A 20,080-nucleotide genomic window follows, 5' to 3' on the forward strand; every position below is an offset into this window, starting at 1 on the left:
TAACCAAATAATCAGCATAGTTGCATTCCCCCACATCAGCAACTTCCTAGAAATACAAATCACACAAATCTTCCCTTTTCTACGTGAATCAAATTGGAAGATCATCAACCAAACTATTAAAAAAATCAACAACTGAAAGCAGCAAAACAACAATTAAACATATTATTACCCCATGATTCGGGCATTTGTAGAAGACTCGACCAGGGTTGAGGATTGTGGTTGAGTTGCGATGGATGACTCTGCATGATTTGTAGCAGTTGCACGACACCAACGGCAGCGGGTTGCGATGAGCAACCGGCTGCAGTGCATGTGTCGGGGGGGTGTGATGAAACCCACAGGCGATGGTACGTGATACGTCTCTAACGTATCTATAAGTTTTGATTGTTCCATGCTATTACATATTCTGTTTTGGACGTTTAATGGGCATATTTATACACTTTTATATTATCGTTGGGACTAACCTATTAACCGGAGGCTCGGCCCAAATTGTTGTTTTTTGCCTATTTCAGTGTTTCGCAGAAAAAGAATATCAAACGGAGTCCAAACGGAATGAAACCTTCAGGAGCATGATTTTTGGAACAAACATGATCCAGAGGACTTGGAGTAGACATCAAGCAACCAACGAGGAGGCCACGAGGCAGGGGGCGCGACCTCCACCCTCATGGGCCCCTCATGGCTCCACCGACCTACTTCTTCTTCCTATATATACCTATGTACCCTGAAAACATCAGAGGGCACCACGAAAACCTAATTCCACCGCCACAACCTTCTGTACCCAGTGAGATACCATCTTGGGGCCTTTTCCGACGCTCTGTTGGAGGGGGCATTGATCACGGAGGGCCTCTACATCAACACCATAGCCTCTCCGATGATGTGTGAGTAGTTTACCTCCGACCTTCGGGTCCATAGTTATTAGCTAGATGGCTTCTTCTCTCTCTTTGGATCTCAATACAAAGTTCTCCTCGATTCTCTTGGAGATCTATTCGATGTAATCTTCTTTTGCGGTGTGTTTGTCGAGATACGATGAATTGTGGGTTTATGATCAAGATTATCTATGAACAATATTTGAATCTTCTCTGAATTCTTTTATGTGTGATTGCAAGTCTCTTCGAACTATCAGTTTGGTTTGGCCTACTAGATTGATCTTTCTTGCAATGGGACAAGTGCTTAGCTTTGGGTTAAATCTTGCGGTGCTCGATCCCAGTGATAGAAGGGGAAACGACACGTATTGTATTGTTGGCATCAAGGATAAAAAGATGGGGTTTCTATAATATTGCATGAGTTTATATCTCTACATCATGTCATCTTTCTTAAATTTTACTCCGTTCTTATGAATTTAACACTCTAGATGCATGCTGGATAGCAGTCGATGTGTGGAGTAATATTAGTAGATGCAGGCAACAGTCAGTCTAGTTGTCACGGACGTGATGCCTATATACATGATCATACCTAGATATTCTCATAACTATGCTCATTTCTATCAATTGCTCGACAGTAATTTGTTCACCCACCATAATACTTATGCTATCTTGGGAGAAGCCACTAGTGAAACCTATGGCCCCCGGGTCTATTTTCCATCATACAAGTTTCCAATATATTTTATTTTGCAATCTTTACTTTCAGTTTATATCATAAAAATACCAGAAATATTTATCTTATTATTATTATCTCTATCAGATCTCACTCATCCAAGTGGCCGTGAAGGGATTGACAACCCCTTTATCGCGTTGGTTGCGAGGTTCTGGTTTGTTTGTGTAGGTACGAGGTGACTCACGCATGGTCTCCTACTAGATTGATACCTTGGTTCTCAAAAACTGAGGGAAATAATTACGCTGCTTTGCTGCATCACCCTTTCCTCTTCAAGGGAAAACCAACGCATGCTCAAGAGGTAGCTAGAAGGATTTTTGGCGCCGTTGTCGGGGAGCTACACACAAGTCAAGACATACCAAGTACCCATCACAAACTCTTATCCCTCGCTTTACATTATTTTCCATTTGCCTCTCGTTTTCCTCTCCCCAACTTCGCCTTTGCTGTTTTATTCACCCTTCTTCTGTTCGTCTTTTCATTTGCTTTGATGTCTTACTTGGCTCGTTTTCTCATTTAGTTGGAATAGTTTATTTATTGCTAAATAGAGAACCTAAGATCTATGGATCCTCATCCGCTTGCTAATCTTTTTAAGTGATCCAATTATTATGACCAATTGCTAGTGAGTTTTGTGCACTAGGTTATCTTTATGAAGTTTTGCTTGAAATTCGTGAATCTGAAAATTGTGATGAAGTACTTAATGGATTGATTCACGATGGATCTTTCAATAAAAAGTATGATTGCAATGATGATAGTATAAATTCTATTAATGTCAATTGTGCTTATAATATGCAAAACCCTAAGCTTGGGGATGCTAGTTTTGCTATGTCTACTACTTGTTGCAATGATCATGATTGGGGTGATTCTTCTTTTGATCTTCAAAATTTATTTAAGCCCCATGATGAATATGAGATTGATAATAATGTTTGCAATAATATTGAAAGTGGGTTTGTAAGAGTGTCAAATTTATATCCCACATATTTGGAGAATGTTCAATATTTTGAAGTTTTTGATAAAATTGGGTTTGGAGAGGTCATGACTTTTGTTAATGTTAATCCCACTATTTTGGAAGAGTGTCAACTTTGCATACATGTGGATCGTGTTAAGAATATGTTTTGTGATAGCTATATTGCTGAATTTGATTATGATCCTACATGTAATTATTATGAGAGAGGAAAATATGGTGGTAGAAATTTTCATATTACTAAATTACCTCTCGTTATGTTGAGATTGCTATTATTTCTTTCCGCTTCCTAGCATATGCTAGTTTTTGCTTGCCTTGATAATTGGTTTGCCTATAAGATGCCTATTCATAGGAAGTATGTTAGACTTAGATGTGTTTGTTATGTGTTTTAGGATGCTCTCTTTGTGCTTCAATTCTTGTCTTTCATGTGAGCATCATTGAAATCTTATGCCTAGCTATAAGGCTTTAAAGAAAAGCGCTTGTTGGGAGACAACCCAATATTTTTCCTTGATGTTATTCAATAAATAATTTATCTATACTCTGTTTTGGTTGTGTTTTTTGTGTTTAATTTGTGTTTGTGCCAAGTAGAACCGTTGGGAAGACTTGGGGAAAGTCTTTTTGATCTTGCTGTAAAAAACAGAAACTTTAGCGCTCGCGAGAATTGCTGACATTTTTTATTGGAGAGTGCCATTTAGTTAATTCCTTTTGAAAATGATTTATAGAAACCTTCCTCACGTCCAACAATTTATTTTAGAATTTTTGGAGTTCCAGAAGTATGCGTTGAAACAGATTACTACAGATTGTTCTTTTTTTTGATAGATTCTGTTTTTCGTAGAAAAGTTGGAATATAGTAGGTTTAACACCAATATAAATAAGAAATGAGTTCATTATAGTACCTTGAAGTGGTGTTTTGTTTTCTTTCACTAACGGAGCTCACGAGATTTTCTGTTAAGTTTTGTGTCGTGAAGTTTTCAAGTTTTGGGTAAAGATTTGATGGATTATGGAACAAGGAGTGGCAAGAGCCTAAGCTTGGGGATGCCCAAGTCACCCCAAGGCAAAATCCAAGGACACCAAAAAGCCTAAGCTTGGGGATGCCCCGGAAGGCATCCCCTCTTTTGTCTTCGTTCATTGGTAACTTTACTTGGAGCTATATTTTTATTCACCACATGATATGTGATTTTCTTGGAGCCTCTTGTATGATTTGAGTCTTTGTTTTTCAGTTTACCACAATCATCCTTACTGTACACACCTTTTGAGAGATACATACCTTTCTTCGCTTGTTTGCTTGTGTGTTCGATTGCTTGCTTGTCACGATGGCTCAAGATAATACTAAATTGTGTGACTTTGCCAATACCAACAATAATGATTTTATTAGCACTCATATTGCTCCTCTTACCGATGCTGAATCTTGTGAAATTAATACTGCTTTGCTGAATCCAAACAACTTTGGATGCCGCTACCCATCTAGTTTTCTGGCCTTCCTAGTGAAGATGCCGCTACCCATCTAAACAACTTTGTTGATTTGTGTGATATGAAAAAGAAGAAAGATGTGGATAATGATATTGTTAAACTTAAGCTATTTCCATTTTCGCTTAGAGATCGTGCTAAAGCTTGGTTTTCGTCTTTGCCTAAAAATAGTATTGATTCATGGAATAAGCGCAAAGATGCTTTTGTCTCTAAGTATTTTCCTCCCGCTAAGATCATCTCTCTTATAAACGATATTATGAATTTTAAGCAACTTGATCATGAACATGTTGCACAATCTTGGGAGAGGATGAAATTAATGATACGTAATTGCCGTACACATGGTTTGAATTTATGGACGATTATACAAATTTTTTATGCCGGATTGAATTTGGCTTCTAGAAATCTTTTAGGTTCGGCCCCGGGAGGCACTTTTATGAAAATCACTTTATGAGAACCTACCGAACTCCCAGATAATATTATGGTTAATTATTCTCAATGGCACACGGAAAGATCTACTAGTAAAAAAGTGCATGCAATTGAAGGTATTAATGTTTTGAGTGGAAATTTTTTGCTAATAAGAGTGCTCCTACTGATCCTAATGATATGCCTTTGTATACTTTGATTGAGAATAATAATGAATCTAAGGACGTGAATTTTGTTGGTAGGAACAATTTTGGTAACAATGCGTATATAGGTAATTTTAATATTAGGCCGTTTCCTAGTAATTCCTCCAATAATTATGGTAATTCCTACAACAATTCTTATGGAAATTATAATAAGATTCCCTCTCATTTGGAATCTAGTATTAAAGAATTTATTAGTTTGCAAAAGAGTTTCAACGCTTTGATTGAAGAAAAATTGCTTAAGATTGATGAGTTGGCTAGGAACGTGGATAGAATTTCCCTTGTGAAGGCGTGTTCTTCTAGTTTTTATGAGAATAAAAATGAAGATCTAAAAGTAATTGATGTGTCCCCTATTAAATCCTTGTTTTGAAATATGAATCTTGATAATGATGGGACTTGAGATGAGTCAACTTTAGTTAGAAGGCGTCCCAAAAATTTAGAGTTTTTAGATCTTGATGCAAAAATTGGTAAAGGTGGGATTGAAGAGGTTAAAACTTTAGATATCAACGAACCCACTATCTTGGATTTCAAGGAATTTAATTATGATAATTGCTCTTTTATAGATTTTATTTCCTTGTTGCAATCCGTGCTAAATTCTCCTCATGCTTATAGTCAAAATAAAGCTTTTACTAAACATATCGTTGATGCTTTGATGCAATCTTATGAAGAAGAACTTGAGTTGGAAGTTTCTATCCCTAGAAAACTTTATGATGAGTGGGAACCTACAATTAAAATTAAAATTAAAGATCATGAATGCTATGCTTTGTGTGATTTGGGTGCTAGTGTTTCCATGATCCCAAAAACTCTGTGTGATTTGCTAGGTTTCCGTGAATTTGATGATTGCTCTTTAAACTTGCACCTTGCGGATTCCACTATTAAGAAACCTATGGGAAAAATTAATGATGTTCTTATTGTTGCAAATAGGAATTATGTGTCTGTAGATTTCATTGTTCTTGATATAGATTGCAATCCTTCATGTCCTATTATTCTTGGTAGGCCTTTCCTTAGAACGATTGGTGCAATTATTGATTTGAAGGAAGGGAATATTAGATTCCAATTTACATTAAAGAAGGGCATGGAACACTTTCCTACAAAGAAAATGAAATTACCATATGAATCTATTATGAGAGCCACTTATGGATTGCCTACCAAAGATGGCGATACCTAGATCTATCTTCGCTTTTATGCGTAGCTAGGGGCATTAAACGATAGATCTTGTTCGGAGGCAACCCAATTTTATTTTTATTTTCTTGCTTTTTGTTCCTGTTTAGTAATAAATAATTTATATAGCCTCTGTTTTGTTTGTGTTTTTTGTGTTTAATTAGTGTTTGTGCCAAGTAGAACCGTTGGGAAGACTTGGGGAGTGATATTTAGTTAATTATTTTTGAAGATGATTAATAGATAAATTCCTCACGTCCAGAAATTTATTTTAGAATTTTTGGGGTTCCAGAAGTTTGTGTTAGTTACAAATTACTACAGACTGTTCTGTTTTTGACAGATTCTATTGTTCGTGTGTTGTTTGCTTATTTTGATGAATCTATGGCTAGTAATGGAGTTTATAAACCATAGAGAAGTTGGAATATAGTAGGTTTAACACCAATATAAATAAAGAATGAGTTCATTACAGTACCTTTTAGTGGTGTTTTGTTTTCTTTCGCTAACGGAGCTCACGAGATTTTCTGTTAAGTTTTGTGTTGTGAAGTTTTCATGTTTTGGGTAAGGATTTGATGGATTATGGAACAAGGAGTGGCTAGATCCTAAGCTTGGGGATGCCCAAGGCACCCAAAGGTAAAATCCAATGACACCAAAAAGCCTAAGCTTGGTGATGCACTGGAAGGCATCCCCTCTTTTGTCTTCGATCATCGGTAACTTTACTTGGAGCTATATTTTTATTCACCAATGATATGTGTTTTGGTTGGAGCGTCTGGTATGATTTGAGTCTTTACTTTTTATTTTACCACAATCATCCTTGCTGTGCACACCTTTTGAGAGAGACACGCAGCATGCCCATATGGTAAACATTGTGTAACAAATTTGAAACAAGAGGTGTTATTTGATTGTCTTCCTTATGAGTGGCGGTCGGGGACGAGCGATGGTCTTTTCCTACCAATCTATCCCCCTAGGAGCATGCGCATAATACTTGGTTTTTGATGACTTGTAGATTTTTGCAATAAGTATGTGAGTTCTTTATGACTAATGTTGAGACTATGGATTATATGCTCTCTCACCCTTCCATCATTGCTAGCCTCTTCGGTACCGTGCATTGCCCTTTCTCACCTTGAGAGTTGGTGCAAACTTCGCCAGTGCGTCCAAACCCCGTGATACGATAGGCTCTATCACACATAAACCTCCTTATATCCTCCTCAAAATAGCCACCCTACCTACCTATTATGGCATTTCATAGCCATTCCAAGATATATTGCCATGCAACTTTCCACCTTTCCGTTTATTATGACACACATCATCATTGTCATATTGCCTTGCATGATCATGTAGCTGACATTGTATTTGGGGCAAAGCCACCGTTCATAATTCTTTCATACATGTCACTCATGAGTCATTGCACATCCCGGTACACCGCCGGAGGCATTCATATAGAGTCATATCTTGTTCTAGTATCGAGTCATAATCATTGAGCTATAAATAAATAGAAGTGTGATGATCATCATTAATAGAGCATTGTCCCCAAAAAAATATAAAGTCCAAATAAATTCAGAAGGCCCAAAAAAGGGGCAATGCTACTATCCTTTTTCCACACTTGTGCTTCAAAGTAGGCCCATGATCTTTATGATAGAGAGTCTCTTGTTTTGTCATTTTCATATACTAGTGGGAATTTTTCATTATAGAACTTGGCATGTATATTCCAACAATGGGCCTCCTCAAGTGCCCTAGGTCTTCGTGAGCAAGCAAGTTGGATGCACACCCACTTCGTTTCTTTTGTTGTGCTTTCATACATTTATAGCTGTAGTGCATCCGTTGCATGGCAATCCCTACTCTTTGCATTGACATCAATTGATGGGCATCTCCCTAGCCCATTGATTAGCCACGTCAACGTGAGAATTTCTCCTTAATGTCTTCTCCACATAACCCCCTTCATTATATTCTATTCGACCCATAGTGCTATATCCATGGCTCACGCTCATGTATTGCGTGAAAGTTGAATTTTTTTTAGATTACTAAAGTATGAAACAATTGCTTGGCTTGTCATCGGGGTTGTGCATGATGAGAGAATTATTGTGTGACGAAAATGGAGCATGACCAATCTATATGATTTTGTAGGTATAACTTTCTTTGGCCATGTTATTTTGAGAAGACACGCTTGCTTTGTTAGTATGCTTGAAGTATTATTATTTTTATGTCAATATTAAACTTTTATCTTGAATCTTTCATATATGAACATTCATGCCACAATAAATAAAATTACATTGAGAAATATGTTAGGAAGCATTCCACATCAAAAAATTTGTTCTTATCATTACCTACTCAAGGACGAGCAGGAATTAAGCTTGGGGATGCTTGATACGTCTCCAATGTATCTATAATTTTTGATTGCTCCATGCTATTATATAATCTGTTTTTATGTTTAATGGGCTTATTTATACACTTTTATATTATTTTCGGGACTAACGTATTAACCGGAGGCCCAGCCCAAATTGTTGTTTTTTTACCTATTTCAGTGTTTCGCAGAAAAAGAATATCAAACGCAGTCAAAACGGAATGAAACCTTCGGGAGCGTGATTTTTGGAACAAACATAATCTCGAGGACTTGGAGTAGATGTCAAGAAACCAACAAGGAGGCCACGAGGCAGGGGGCGCGCCTACCCCCTGGGCGTGCCCTCCACCCTCGTGGCTCCACCGACCTACTTCTTCCTCCTATGTATACCTACGTACCGTCAAAACATCGAGGAGCACCACGAAAACCTAAATCCATCGCCGCAACCTTCTGTACCCAAGAGATCCCATCTTGGGGCCTTTTCCGGAGCTCCGCCGGAGGGGGCATTGATCACAAAGGGCCTCTACATCAACTCCAGGGCCCCTCCGATAATGTGTGAGTAGTTTACCTCAGAGCTTCGGGTCCATAGTTATTAGCTAGATGGCTTCTTCTCTATCTTTGGATCTTAATACAAAGTTCTGCTCGATTCTCTTGGAGATCTATTCGATGTAATCTTCTTTTGCAGTGTGTTTGTCGAGATCCGATGAATTGTGGGTTTATGATCAAGATTATCTATGAATAATATTTGAATCTCCCCTGGATTCTTTTATGTATGATTGGTTATCTTTTTAAGTCTCTTCGAATTTTCAGCTTGATTTGGCCTACTACATTGATCTTTCTTGTAATGGGAGAAGTGTTTAGCTTTGGGTTCAATCTTGCGGTGCTCGATCCCAGTGACAGAAAGGGAAACGACACGTATTGTATTGTTTCCATCGAGGATAAAAAGATGGGGTTTATATCATATTGCATGAGTTTATCCCTCTACATCATGTCATCTTGCTTAAGGCGTTATTTTGTTCTTGTGAACTGAATACTCTAGATGCATGCTGGATAGCGGTCGATGTGTGGAGTAATAGTAGTAGATGCAGGCATGAGTCGGTCTACTTGTCACGGACGTGATGCCTATATACATGATCATACCTAGATATTCTCATAACTATGCTCAATTCTATCAATTGCTCGACAGTAATTTGTTCACCCACCATAATACTTATGTTATCTTGAGAGAAGCCACTAGTGAAACCTATGGCCCCCGGGTCTATTTTCCATCATACAAGTTTCCAATCTATTTTATTTTGCAATCTTTATTTTCAGTTTATATCATAAAAATACCAAAAATATTTATCTTATTATTATTATCTCTATCACATCTCACTCTTGCAAGTGGCCGTGAAGGGATTCACAACCCCTTTATCGCATTGGTTGCGAGGTTCTTATTTGTTTGTGTAGGTACGAGGTGACTCGCGCGTGGTCTCCTACTGGATTGATACCTTGGTTCTCAAGAACTGAGGGAAATACTTACGCTGCATTGCTGCATCACCCTTTCATCTTCAAGGGAAAACCAACGCGTGCTCAAGAGGTCGCAGTATGGGTAGCGACTTGGCGCATATCTGGTTATTGCCTGCTGAAGAGTAGGTGGACGAGAAGCCAACGGACATGGTTGCTGCAGCCAGAGCTTCTGATGCTAGGTAGAGTAAGTAGAAGAGGAGAAGCGAATGTTGGATATGTTAGTTTCATTACTTGCAGAGTAGCATAGCACCATATATAGTCATGGTCTAGGTTTGGATTCGAACCAGCTACAAGAGCACGTCTCTCCTTTTTCTAAAACTCAGCAACGTCTCTTTACTGGTACACTAGATTGTTCTGTACGCCCTCTCAAGTCTTTAATTTTCTTTTCTTTTTTGCGAGGAAGGAAGTAGGACAAAATTGAGAGTCCCTAGGACTCGAACCCAAGGCCTCTCGGTTGAATACCAAGGGTGCTAGTAACTTATGTGGCGAACGTTCTCTTGGAGGAGGATAGCAGATGAACGCATTTTCCTCGCAGTTTTAGTTGCAACACAAGATCGAACGGTCGTAGTTTCAGCAATGTTACTAGGCGAACGAGCCCAGTTTTTCTTTTCTTCCTATATATATAAAAAGTAAGCTACCTGCTGTCGACTTAGTCAACAAACGATTGTGCCAACCTTGACCATTGGATTGACATTCAACGTCTTTCGTGTTTCTTCAGTCTCTTCTTCCTCCAGCCACCAAAGCCAAACCAGCGCCAGCGGGATGCTTGCTCCCGCCTCCCATGGCTGGCTGTGCTGCCGCGCACGCATCGTGACCACATTGCTCCCTAAAACTCTGCACATCTTCCCCGGCTACTGTTCGTTTCCGTCCGAGGCCTCACCATCGTCCTCCGCCTTGGATCGCTCGCCGCGGCGCTGCCCTCCGGTGTTGTCAACATGGTCAACAACCGAGAGGAATAAGGAGATGACTGTGCATGGTGAGGATGATAGTAGGGACCCAACTGCGCGCGCGGTAATTTTGTTTTTTCACGACAAAGAAGGGTATCAACTGGGTTGCGCGGGAGCTGTCGCCTGTCTAGCCCAGGCTTTTATTTCATATGTTTAGCACATGACCAACCTAGTTTGTTTTTTCCTTTCTGAAAATGGCTAGCATAGCTATTTTGTTTTTTGCAGAATAACCAACGTCGGCCTATTTGCTTTTCTACGCGCTGCTGGGCCGAAAATCTTTCAAGACGAGGAGGGATGTATTTTGCCTAGAAAATGGGCTATGAGTGATAATAAATGGGCTATAAGTAATAATAAATGGGTTGTAAAATGAAAAAATACAACAAACATGCAAGCAGTTCCAAAATACTTTTTTATTTTGGATTTTGATATTTCAAATTTCATTGTTTTTGTGCGGGTAAAATTTCATTGGATTTAAATCAAGGTATGTTTAGTTTTTAAATTAATTTGAATATGGCTAGAAATTTCGGGTTGTATGCTGTTTAGGACAAATTTGAAGGTTGACTTGTGGGTCTACTAGGTTGACGTGTACGAAAGGATTTGTCAACTTAGTCCACAAACGATTCTAGCAGTAGTGACCGTTGGATGTTAATCCAACGACCGTGCTACTTCTTCAATATCTGATCTTCTTGCTCCAAGTGCCCAAACCAGCACCGGTGGGACTGCCTACTCCCGCCTCCCGTGGCCGGTTGTGCTGCCACACAGGACGCACCGCCCCACCCTACTCCATTGCTGGCCAGGCCATTCCTCTACTCACCCACACCTCCTCTTATTTTCAGGCGATGGAAGCCCGACCAGTAAACCCTCGTACTACCCACCGCGTGGGCAACCACTGCCGAGTCTTCCCCGGCTCCGTCTCATTCCCTTCCTAGGCCTCGCCATTGTTCGCTGCACTGGTGCTGTGTACATGGTTAATGAACGGCATCCATCGGACGTGGACTGTACGTGGAGAGGCTGACAGCTGGGTCCACAGCTGCACATACACTACTAGGAAAAGGCCTGTTAGTGGCACACCTATTTTGGCCATTAATGGCGCACTACGGGTGTGCCACTATCATCACGCCACTAGTAACAAGTACTAATGGCGCACCCCTGGTGCGCCATTAGTATACCAGATAATAGTGGCGCACCACATAGTAATGGCGCACCACATATCTGGTGCGCCATTACTAACAATTTTTTTTCAAAAAAAATTTAAAAAAAAAATTCAATTTTTTTTCATAATCTCGGGTCAATATGCTTAATCTATCCACCCCTAGCACCAGCTCACTAAACAGGCACTTGTTGATATATCTATCATATCAATCCTTTTAAACCTTGTTGATGTATATGACTTTGTTCATGTTCATGAGTGTGATGAAATTTTGAAAAAATATTTCAAACTTCCCGATCATATTATGTATCATATTTTGAACATTTTTTCCAAAAAAAATCAAAATCAATTTTTTTTCTGTTACTAGTGGCGCACCTAGCAAATGGTGCGCCATTACTAAGTTTGATTTTTTTCCATTTCCCCCCCCCCCTCTAGATCTTAAAAGCCCCGTATCTTTCGTTCTGCTAGGTTTTCGGATGTAAATTTTCGAGTAGATGATTTTTCATATAAAAAACTTATTAATCCGAGTTCGTATCCAAAAGTTATGCCCATTTTACTAAATTCCAGAGAGATGTCACAAATAAAGTCGAACTTTATATTTGTAAATTTTCCCAACAACTAGACCACATATCACACGGGAAACTTATTTTCTTTTATTTTTTTGACATTTCCATCATTTTCTTTTATTTTTTCTAAAACTGAAAAGGCGGTCCACGCGGGGAGGGGGGGTTGCAAAGAAAGTTAGTAATGACGCACCTTCACAAAGTGCGCCATTACTATGTGTATGACTTGGTCAAACCTTGGTCAAAGTTAGTAATGCCGCACTTCGCATAGGTGCGCCATTACTATGTCAAACTTAGTAATGGCGCACCTACACAACGTGCGCCATTACATAGGTGCGCTATTACTATGTCAAACTTAGTAATGGCGCACCTACACAAAGTGCTCCATTACTTAGTTTGATCAAGGTTTGACCCAGTCATACACATAGTAATGGCGCACTTTGTACAGGTGCGCCGTTACTATGTCAACTAGTAATGGCGCACTATCCCCTGGTGCGCCACTGCTAAATTTTTTTTAAATTTTTTTCAAAACTAGTAATGGCGCACCACACCCCAGGTGCGCCATTAGTAATATGTCAATAATGGTGTACCTGTATCTGGTGCGCTACTGCCATATAGCAGTGGTGCACCACATACATGGTGCACCATTATTGTCCATATTAGCTATAGCCCTTTTTGTAGTAGTGATAAGGAAATGCCTCCTTATTACGCGCAAAATAATGATTCCTCCACCTGTCATCTGGGACCCACCAGAAGGGCCTCTATATTTCACGAAAAAAAATGTTCCCCCTGCTGACAGGTCGGACCCACCGGCTATATCTTTGGACGCAGGGAAGTGCCTCCTTATTACGCACAAAAATGAATACTCCCCCTGCTAGCAGGGACCCATCATAGTGGGAGGCTGACTTGGGCCTACTAAGTTGAATGGGATGGAGGGCTTTGTCGACTTAGTCAATATGAACGACTTAGTCAAGGAACGACTTCCATCGGAAGAGTACTCTACATGGAGAGGCTGACAGCTGGGCCCACGGCCACAGCAATGAAGTGCCTCCTTATTACGCGGAAAATAATGATTCCTCCACCTGACAACAGGGATCCACCGGACGGGCCACCGTATTTCACAAAAAATGTTTTCCCCCTAACTACTGGGACCCACCAGCTACATCTTCGCACGCAAGGAAGTGCCTAACAGTTGGGACCCACCCGGTCGAAGCGTACGTAGCCTTGTCATTCTGGTCACGAATGTGTACGTACATACTGGTCGATGTAGAGGCACGCACAGGTGGTAGTAGAGGCGCGCACGTGTCGTAGTAGAGGTGCGCACGTAGCATGTACACGTGCGTACAGCGGCCAGGGTGCAAGAAAGTTAATATGACCACATACGTACATACGGGCAGGGTCTCGAGCGCCTACTCGCGCATACATACAGCCAGGGCTCGTGTACATGGTTGTGGCTGGGTCGGAACAGAGAGACTGCGTCATCATCGTGTTCATGGGGAGGCAATAGAATGTGTCATATTCATCGGGAGGCAACGGGACGCATGCTGTTCATCAGGAGCCAACCGTCTTGGACGGAACAACCAATGGAAACGAGGCATGGCATATCGCAAAACACAGGAAACGACCTTGGTTCGACCGGCCACGGTGGAAACGGGATCCTGTTCATCGGGAGGGGTCTGGCGTACTGCAAAACAGAGGAAACGGACCTCCTACGGTGGAAACAGGGTCCTATTGATCGGAAGGGGTGTGGCGTACCGCAAAACGGAGGAAACGGACTTGTGTTGGAGTGCTATAGTTGAAACGGGGGTCCTATTCATAAGGAGGGGTGTGGCGTACCGCATAACAGGACTCCACGGAATACTGTTCATCTCCACCGTCGACCTCCTCCAGCCTCCACGGGCTCCTGTTCATCCACTGTCGACCTCCTCCAGCCTCCACCTGCGACTGTTCATCCATAGGCTCCTGTTCATCCAACCTCCACCGCGTGCTCCTCCAGCTGCTACTGTTCAGCCAGCCCACTCCACGAGGTCCTGTTCAACCTCCCCTCGACGGGCTACTGTTCATCCAGCCCTCCACGGGGTCCTGTTCAACCAGCCCTCCATGGGGTCTTGTTCATCCAGCCCTCCATGGGGTCCAGTTCATCCACCGGCTTGATCGATCTGGGTCATGTTCATCCAGTGGCAACTGCCTCTACTACCACGGGGTCCTGTTCATCCAACCACCCCACCGGGAACTATTCATCCAAACTCCCCAACAACACTCACTGTTCTTCCAGAGGCAGCATCGATCGGCTTCAGTTAGTAGTAGTATCTAAGGAATCACTCGGATTCAGTTAATAGCAAGGGATCGATCGATCGCTCGGGTTCAGTAACACGTAGCCTGCAGTGCAATTGCTCGGGTTCAGGTAGAGCGCAACGCCTCGCTTTGGTTCAGTTAGAGCCCAATGCCTCGCACACACGCGTGTACATATGAGAGAAACGCGCATCGCTCGGCCCCCGATTACCCACCGTAACCAGGAACTCCCTGATATTTTCCTCGCCCTCACTTTTACCACGGTTTTTTCCATCATGGACGGCCCAAAGAATGTCATGCAGCAGCGTCTTCGGCCCGCCCAGGACGATAAGCCCATTTTCTGTCATGTTTTTTTGTCATAGAAGTTGGACCCCACCACATCTATGATGATGCCGGGTTTTGTCACAATGATCATCATATAAGTGTCATAAGTATGACAGAATTTTTTTTTCGTTTGGCCCAAAATGTCACGGATGTGTCTTTTTTGTAGTGTAAGTTCAATATGTTGACTATGATAAGATTTTCTCACTCGTATCGATACTTAAAGTCTGTCCGAATCATGTTAGAAATTGCCACATTTTATGAAATCTGGTAAATGGACTTTCAAAAGTACATTCCTTAATGGATTTATTAAAAAATAGTTATATATGATACAACCAGAAGGTTTTGTCAATCCTAAAGGTGCTAACAAAATGTGCAAGCTCCAACAATCCATCTATGGACTAGTGCAATCATCTCAGAGTTGGAATATACGCTTTGATGAGTTGATCAAAGCATATAGTTATATATAGACTTACGGTGAAGCATGTATTTACAAGAAAGTGAGTGGGAGCACTACAGCCTTTCTGATAAGTATATGTGAATGACATATTGTTGATCGAAAATGATGTAGAATTTTATGGAAAGCATGAAGGAGTGTTTGTTTCAACGAAAGACCTCAGTGAAGCTGCCTACATATTGGGCATCAAGATCTATAGAGATAGATCAAGACGCTTCATAAGATTTTTCAATGAGTACATCCCTTGACAGGATTTTTGAAGTAGTTCAAAATGGAATAGTCAAAGAAGGAGTTCTTGCCTGTATTGCAAGGTGTAAAGTTGCGTAAGACTCAAAACACGACCACGGCAAAAAATATAAAGAGAATGAAATCATTCCCTATGCCTCAGTCATAGGTTCTCTAAAGTATGCTATGCTGTGTACCAAACCTAATATGTACCTTGCCATGAGTTTGGCAAGGGGGTACGATATTGATCCAGGCGTGGATTCTTGACAGCGGTCAAAATTATCCTTAGAAGATTGAGGAGATATCCCTATAATGCTATATCATTGCTCATAGTTGAACTCGAGAGACAATTTTTACATATGCATCCTTCCATACAACGGATTTTCCTAGAATTTTCTAAGATTGAGCATTCTTCTGTTAAGCGAGCAGTGACCATCTTTTTCGATCATGAGTTCCGATTTATAATAAAAGAGGCCAATGAATATTTTGTGCATTATAGGGTGGATGCCGGCCGTCCTCCCATAGAAGCAATTCTTTACTATCAAGAAGATATTATGCGTTTACGATCTTTAGATCACGTTGCTTTTAATGAAAATCTTAGAAAAAAGGTTCCTACCAATGCTCTTGTTAATAGGATCTCTGAACTTAAAGATAATTTTGCCATCTAGAACAATGGGCTAGGTTTTTCCCTTGAACAAAGGCTCATGACTTTTTGCCAAAAGAATGCTTATAATGATGAATTGATTGTGCAATATGAGGGGCCAAAGGAGGAACCAATACCTCCCGAGCTTGATCTTGGGGACTTTTATACGATTAAATTTAGCCCTTTTGATTATTTTTGCTTGCCATGAAGGAAGATTGCTGCTGAACGTAGGGAGCATGAGATGAGCTTTCAAGATTTATCTTATCATTATCACGGCAATACCTAGATCTATCCTTGCTTTTATGCCTAGGTAAGGGCGTTAAACGATAGCGCTTGTTGGGAGGCAACCCAATTTTATTTTTATTCCTTGGTTTTTGCTCCGATTTTGTAATAAATAATTTATCTATCCTCTGTTTTGGTTGTGTTTTTTGTGTTTAATTAGTGTTTGTGCCAAGTAGAACCGTTGGGAAGACTTGGGGAAAGTCTTTTTGATCTTGCTGTAAAAAACCGAAACTTTAGCGCTCACGAGAATTGCTGCAATTTTTTATTGGAGAGTGCTATTTAGTTATCTATTTTTGCAGATAATTAATAGATAAATTCCTCACGTCCAGAAATTTATTTTAGAATTTTTGGGATTCCAGAAGTATTCCAAACCTACAGATTACTACATACTGTTCTGTTTTTGACAGATTCTGTTTTTCGTGTGTTGTTTGCTTATTTTGATGAATCTATGGCTAGTAAAAGAGTTTATAAACCATAGAGAAGTTGGAATACAGTAGGTTTAAAACCAATATAAATAGATAATGAATTCATTACAGTACCTTGAAGTGGTGTTTTGTTTTCTTTCGCTAACGGAGCTCACGAGATTTTTCTCTTAAGTTTTGTGTTGTGAAGTTTTCAAGTTTTGGGTAAGGATTTGATGGACTATTGAACAAGGAGTGGCAAGAGCCTAAGATTGGGGATGCCCAAGGCACCCCAAGGTAAAATCCAAGGACACCAGAAAGCCTAAGCTTGGGGATGCCCTGGAAGGCATCCCCTCTTTCGTCTTCGTTCGTCGGTAACTTTACTTGCAGCTATATTTTTATTCGCCACATGATATGTGTTTTGCTTGGAGCGTCTTGTATGATTTGAGTCTTTGATTTTTGATTTACCACAATCATCCTTGCTGTACACACCTTTTGAGAGAGACACACATGAATTGGAATTTATTAGAATACTCTATGTGCTTCACTTATATCTTTTGAGCTATATAGTTTTTGCTCTAGTACTTCACTTATATCTTTTAGAGCACAGTGGTGGTTTTATTTTATAGAAATAATTGATATATCATGCTTCACTTATACTATTTTGAGAGTCCTTTAGAACAACATGGTAAATTTCTTTTAGGTATATTAAAAACTTTCATATAAGTGCATTGAATACTAAGAGAAGTTTGGTACTTGATGAATGTTTTGAGATATGGAGATAATGATATTAGAGTTGTGCTAGTTGAGTAGTTGTGAATTTGAGGAATACTTGTGTCGAAGTTTGCAAGTCCCGTAGCATGCACATATGGTAAACGTTGTGTAACAAATTTGAAACATGAGGTGTTATTTGATTGTCTTCCTTATGAGTTGTGCTCGGGGACGAGCGATGGTCTTTTCCTACCAATCTATCCCCCTAGGAGCATGCGGGTAATACTTGGTTTTCGATGACTTGTAGATTTTTGCAATAAGTTTGTGAGCTCTTTATGACTAACGTTGAGTCCATGGATTATACGCACTCTCACCCTTCCATCATTGCTACCCTCTTCTGTACCGTGCATTGCCCTTTCTCACCTTGAGAGTTGGTGCAAACTTCACCGGTGCATCCAAACCCCGTGATACGATACGCTCTATCACACATAAACCTCCTTATATCTTCCTCAAAATATCCACCATACCTACCTACTATGGCATATCCATAGCCATTCCGAGATATATTGCCATGCATTTCAACTGTTCCGTTTATTATGACACGCATCATCATTGTCATATTGCCTTGCATGATCATGTAGTTGACATCGTATTTGTGGCAAACCCACCATTCATAATTCTTTCATACATGTCACTCATGGGTCATTGCACATCCCGGTATATCGCCGGAGGCATTCATATAGAGTCATATCTTGTTCTAGTATCGAGCTGTAATCATTGAGGTGTAAACAAATAGAAGCGTAATGATCGTCTATAATAGAGCATTGTCCCATGAAAAGGAAAAAAAGAAAGTCCAAGTAAAAAAGGCCCAAAAAAGGGGGCAAAGCTACTATCCTTTTTTGCACACTTGTGCTTCAAAGTAGCACCATGATCTTTATGATAGAGAGTCTCTTGTTTTGTCATTTTCATATATACTAGTGGGAATTTTTCATTATAGAACTTGGCTTGTATATTCCAACAATGGGCCTCCTCAAGTGCCCTAGGTCTTCGTGAGCAAGCAAGTTGGATGCACACCCACTTAGTTTCTTTTTTTGAGCTTTCATACATTTATAGCTCTAGTGCATCCGTTGCATGGCAATCCCTACTCCTTGCATTGACAACAATTAATGGGCATCTCCCTAGCTCATTGATTAGCCGCGTCGATGTGAGACTTTCTCCTTTTTTGTCTTATCCACATAAGCCCCTTCATTATATTCCATTCCACCCATAGTGCTATATCCATGGCTCACGTTCATGTATTGCATGAAAGTTGAAAAAAGTTTGAGATTACTAAAGTATGAAACAATTTCTTGCCTTGTCTTCGGGGTTGTGCATGATGAGAGCATTCTTGTGTGACGAAAATGGAGCATGACCAAACTATATGATTTTGTAGGGATGAAATTTCTTTGGCCATGTTAGTTTGAGAAGACATGATTGATACATCTCAAACGTATCTATAATTTTTGATTGCTCCATGCTATATTATCTACTGTTTTGGACATTATTGGGCTTTATTATCAACTTTTATATTATTTTTGGGACTAACCTATTAACCGGAGGCCCAGCCCAGAATTGGTGTTTTTTGCCTATTTTAGGGTTTCGAAGAAAAGCAATATCAAATGGCGTCCAAATGGAATAAAACCTTCGGAAACGTGATTTTCTCATCAGATAAGATCCAGGAGACTTGGACTCTCCGCCAAGAAAGCCACGAGGCGGTCACGAGGGTGGAGGGCACCCCCCCTAGGGCGCACCCCCCTGCCTCGTGGGCCCCTCGAAGCTCCACCGACGTACTTCTTCCTCCTATATATATCCACGTACCCCCAAACGTTCAGAGAAGGAGCCAAAAACCTAATTCCACCACCGCAACTTTTTGTATCCACGAGATCCCATCTTGGGGCCTGTTCCGAAGCTCCGCCAGAGGAGGCATCGATCACAGAGGGCTTCTACATAATCATCCAAGACCCTCCGATGAAGTGTGAGTAGTTTGTTTCAGACCTACGGGTCCATAGTTAGTAGCTAGATGGCTTCTTCTCTCTTTTTGGATCTCAATACAATGTTCTCGCCCTCTCTTGTGGAGATCTATTCGATGTAATCTTTTTTTTCCGGTGTGTTTGTTGAGATCGATGAATTGTGGGTTTAAGATCAAGTCTATCTATGAATAATACTTGAATCTTCTATGAATTCTTTTATGTATGATTGGTTCTCTTTGCAAGTCTCTTCGAATTATCAGTTTGGTTTAGCCTACTAGATTGGTTGTTCTTGCCATGGGAGAAGTGCTTAGCTTTGGGTTCGATCTTGCGGTGTCCTTTCCTAGTGACAGAAGGGGCAGCAAGGCATGTATTGTATCGTTGCCATCGTGGATAACAAGATGGGGGCTTTTATCATATTGCATGAAACTATCCCTCTACA

The sequence above is a fragment of the Triticum aestivum genome, chromosome 5A (assembly GCF_018294505.1).
Source record: "Triticum aestivum cultivar Chinese Spring chromosome 5A, IWGSC CS RefSeq v2.1, whole genome shotgun sequence".
In the NCBI taxonomy this organism is placed as follows: Eukaryota; Viridiplantae; Streptophyta; class Magnoliopsida; order Poales; family Poaceae; genus Triticum; species Triticum aestivum.